At 38.7% G+C, this 4,997-nt stretch overlaps 1 pseudogene; it reads left to right on the top strand.

Annotated features, from left to right (window-relative positions):
* The first annotated feature begins 251 nt into the window (after nucleotides 1-251).
* On the top strand, nucleotides 252-938 carry LOC148041572 (putative rRNA-processing protein EBP2 homolog pseudogene; annotated as a pseudogene).
* Nucleotides 939-4,997: the final 4,059 nt, after the last annotated feature.

The raw sequence follows: 4,997 nt of genomic DNA, 5'->3' as shown, positions 1-4,997 counted from the left end.
ACATGAGTTTGATTTGCAGGCAACAAATCACTTTGTTCTGGGATCTATTCAAGAAAGCCTAAGCAATGATCTGAATAGGAACTTCTCTCATCTGAGTGATTCTGCAGATGTGAATATGCTTTTGGAAGATCTGATGAAGTTGAAAGGAGGAGACCCGGGAGGTGACAGCATGGAGGTCTTGCAATATCTTTTGGAATATGCAGAATTTTGCCTCGGAGAATGGCCCTCCCTGCGCATCCGATGAGAGAGAGATGGAGAAGGAGCTTCTCAGTAACGTGTCTGCGTATGGAGACGATGAAGATGAGGATGAAGACGATGACTCAGAGTTTGACAGAGAGGAGCTCGATGAAATTCCTGTCCAGGAATCTCGCTCCAATGCGGTTTACAACTCCGTCGTCCTCCATGAAAAGCTTGAAGAGATCAGCTGGCCTGGTGACTTAGAATGGTTGCAAACTCTAACAGTCACATATAGTGAGCCTGGTGACATCGACGTTAACGACGACCTAGCCAGAGAGATGGCCTTCTACATGCAGTCCCTCGAAGGCACCCGCGAAGCTTACATGAAGTTGCAGAACCTCGGGATTCCCTATCTCCGTCCTCCCGACTACTATGCAGAGATGGTCAAGAGCGATACACACATGCTTAAGGTCAAGGACATGTTGCTCCATCAGCAAAAGCAGGTGGAAGAAGCTAAAGAGCGCCGCAAATCCCGAGAGGCAAAGAGATTCTCCAAGGAAGTGCAGGCCCAAAAGCTCAAGGAGCGGGCACAGCAGAAGAAGCAGAACATTGAGTCGTTGAAGAAATGGAGGAAGATGAGACAGGACAGCGATTTTGCTCTCTCTTCACCAAAATATATTCAAAATTGGCTTGAGGTTAAAAAAAATAAGCTGCCATCTTTGTCTTTTGGCCTCCAAATTCGGTCAAACCTCCAACCATAGTTGTGTAAACTCCCAAGAAAGCTGCCATCTCTATAGTACTTCTTGGCCGCTGGGGTTCTTCAATGCTGTACCTGTGCACAATAAGGTTTCCTGAAACTGACAAGAAACTAAATGTAAAGAAGGAGAGAGAAAGGAAGGATCTGAAAACTAGGCTCTGATACCACTTGTCAGAGAGAGAACCAGGGAGAGAGAAAGACTGCATACATCAAGAAGTAGGAAAGAAGCAAATGAAAATGCTTCATGATCTTCAAGATAAGAAGTATAAATTTGCCAAGGGTCAATTAATCCTCTATTACGATGCCTGTCATGAGCTCTTCCCATACAAGTTGGAAACCAAATGGGATGGTCCTTGTAAGATTGTCCATATAGGAAAGAATGGCTCTACGACCCTTTTAGTAGATTTGCAAGGGGTAGAGTTCAAAACCAAAGTAAACTTCAATAAACTAAAGCCCTATTATGTGTAGGGGCTGACATTGGACGTGGTGCCTTTGTAAGTCCTTTAGGATCCAGCTTAAACTTACAGAGGGTACCAAGAGTATTGGATGGGAAAAATTATTCCTTATCTAGAGCATCCATATTTAAAGCAACGTTACCACCAAGGCAATTATCATATTACTGAGTGGCAAGACAAACCTTTCACATGGGATATTCGACTCTATTGCCATCATTGTCTCATCGAGATTTTGCTAGCATCCCTATTGACTTCAGTGAGGAAGGAGAGATTGTACATGCCTTACACCCTCTCTCTCAGTTAGAATTTGATTATCATAAGTACAAATAGGTTGATTGCCATTGTAGGTTACATCAATGAAGCCTTGGTTTATATGTTATATTTTGTTAGAGCTTCTCAAGGGCGTGCTAAGCATGTGACAGTGGGGGTTGTCATAAAAGACCCCCATCATCGACGAGTAGTTTAAAAAATGGGAGTGTATTTAGGCACTACTTTTACAAATAACATGGCACAATACAAGGCCTTGCTTATGAGATGACTCACAATTAGTGATCAACCAATTGAATGGGACCTATAGTGTGAGAGATTCCATTCTAAGGATGTGTACCATGGTGCAACCTTGGACATCCTTGAGATCTTTGAGACAATAACTTATCAACTAATTCCTTACCAATGGAATTGCTTTGTTGATTCCCTCTGGCTAATTTAAATGTCTTTGTTGAATATGTCTTTCTTAATTGTGGTCCTAAGGGGCTTTTACAATTGCCTCCTAATGTTAGTCCAAGGCTACTATAGGGATTGCCTGGCATGTCCTATTTTTGCCACCGATGGTTAGTATGGGTTATGAGCCAAGTAGCAATTGATCATCTTCCTATTTTTCATGGACACATTGAATCATTCAGTGGCATATTCGTCGGACACTCCTTGCCATTTACACAAGGAGGTTAGCTAATAATTTGATACATTTGGTGTAGGGCTTGAATGGCCATCCCCTTGGTCTAGCTTTGTGCTTCAATAGGATTTATGCGAGGACCAATGGCTTGTTATATGTATATATGTATGTGGGGTATTTTTCTTTTGTTAATTGTCCACCTCCTATAAAGACATTGTCGAACACTCTAAGAGTTTTTTTAGGGTAGTCCTAGTGATCCTATTATGCTATCCTACTAGGCAGCTATTTCTAAGAATCTTTGTTAGTGTGAGGTGGCAAATAGGGAAGTCTGCCAAATAAAGGAGGGAAAAAAATGAATATATATGTAATATATAAAATACAAAGGTGTATAAAAAGGGATTCTAACCCCTAAAATAAGAAAATAGAAGAAGAAAATTTCCAAGAGCATATATTCATTGCCTTTCGAAGGCCTAATAGGTTCCTAGGGATGAATCAGACCCGATGTCAATACCTTGTCTCCTTAGAGGTGGCATTTAGCTGAAAAAAATAAATAAGAATGGTTGGAGTGAAAATAAAAGTGAGCAGAAGGAAAAATGATTTAGTGTCACTTTGCAAGAGCTTGGTAGGTTCTTGGGTACCAAGATAGAACTTGAGGTCGATGCCTTGTTCTCCTTGGGTCACAATACACTCAACTTCCTCCTTTTTACAAGCTTGAGTATAAAGTACTAAAGGGAAAAGAATGTGGTAAAATGAAAAAATATATGATTTTCAATAAACCAAACTATAGGAGTCCTCACCTAGTAGGAGTTTCTGGTCCAATTGTCCTAGGTCAAGTAGGCGAGTCAAGAGACCACCACTTAGGATGACTCCTTTAATAGCTCTTTTAGCCAATCTGTGTTGGAGCAGTGGGTTAGTAACTATCTCTGGATCTCTATCAGACTATGGTAGGCCTATCCCTCTTGTCAAGGGGGTAGGGTGAGGGCTTCATGGGTTCAATGGGGCTAAGTCATCATATCTCGTGGTGCCAATGAGACCTGAATTTTAGAGCCAAATTTAAAGCGTAAAAGTAGCCTGATATCCATAAAATAGGAATTTTTTGGTGAAAAATGTGTCAATCATGGATCAAGGAGCTAGAGTTTTCTAGGTGCATTTCGACACCGATAAACCAACACAAGTGTCGGTTTGTCAATCAAAGTCCATTTGATCCCCAATTAAGGGCTACAAGGTTTCGTGTTATGAAGCAACTACTAGATCCGAAAGCCAGAAAGCAATTGATGGAGGCCAACATTATAGTTTTTAATGCTAATAAGCCATCCATCTAGTCAAATCATGAATCTGAGGTCATTTTCCCCTTCGTTTGGCCCGAAACCACTTGGAAGAGAGTATGAATGCGCAAGGTGAACTAGTTTTTTGCAAGTTAAGAGCTTAAGCTTGATTGAAAGAAGCATCCAATGAAGAAACATGACAAATGGAAGGGGGAGGCATTTTTTTAGCGACCTCTCAATCTATCAAAAATTTGATTTTTGCAATCGTTCAAATCATCCTCCCTTCTCCTAGGCTAAGGTGCTAATTTTCCATGCTCCTAATCGCTCCAGACCATGTGTGATTTGACACATCAAATGAAAAGTGCAGATTTCAGTATTTCTCTCTTCTCTTTCTCTCTCGCCATAAATGTTGTTCATATGGGCTGAGAGGATGAGAGGGAACGAGTGACAGTTTGTGACAAGATGCGAGGAATGGATCAAGGAACTTCAAAGGAGGTATCAATGGCTATAAAAGAGCATCTACAGGTTCTTATTTTTGAAATGCGATGGGTTACGTATGTGGATTATAGCGTAAGCATTTTTTATTGAATTTATGATGAATCTCTCATTCTTATTATAGAAAATGATTGAAAATGTTAAATATGCTTGAATATGTCTGAAATTATAGTAATGGAAATCAAAATCACAAAATTTGCAATGCAAGATATAATAGGAAAATGATAATTTTATGGATTTTTATTGTTCAAATGGTGTTCTTATGAAGTGATATTAAATACAATGCTAAATCACAATCTACATAAGCTTCATGGATCTAAAAAATAGAAAAACTAGTAATTAATATTAAATTAATTGATAAAAATCATAAAAGTAAAATTTTAGTGAAATTTTTTAGTTTAAGGATGAGAAAATTTACTAAAAATAGGGGAAGGTCTATGTGTGTACAATGGCTATAGAGCATGAGTTTTTCCTTAGTCTATACCCATCTATGTGTTAAAGTGGTCGTTTAGAGAGTGTTTTTACGGAAAAAATATCGTGAGACATAAGAAACATCCTACATAATAATAAATGAATACATAAAGAAGTGAAAATGTTAAGAATTCTACATGAAAATATAAGTGCTTGTGCATTGAAATGAATCATATAGTATTCGTTTAATATTTTTAAAGGGACAATAACATGAATTAGTCCGAAGTTGTTTCTAAGCAACGTAGAACTACATTAAAAGGAAAATCATTGAAAGAATTTTTTTTCACACAACATGTTGGCTGATTTGTGGCATTACATCTTGCATTTGCATTCTTATACATGGTATCAAGAAAGAGGAACTCTCCTAGTAGATGCATTGCAATTGGTTGTTAAAACTACTAACCAACGATGAGAGTGTGAGAATCCTTGAGTTGTAGGATAGAACGATTGTCTTTAGGAACTCTTAAGTGAGGAAACAAAAAGAT

This window comes from Lygodium microphyllum, chromosome 1 (assembly GCF_053477565.2).
Source record: "Lygodium microphyllum isolate KBCC chromosome 1, Lygodium_microphyllum_v1.1.10, whole genome shotgun sequence".
NCBI classification, from domain to species: Eukaryota; Viridiplantae; Streptophyta; class Polypodiopsida; order Schizaeales; family Lygodiaceae; genus Lygodium; species Lygodium microphyllum.
Note: the sequence above shows the minus strand (reverse complement) of the source record. Positions and strands in the feature narration are given on the sequence as shown.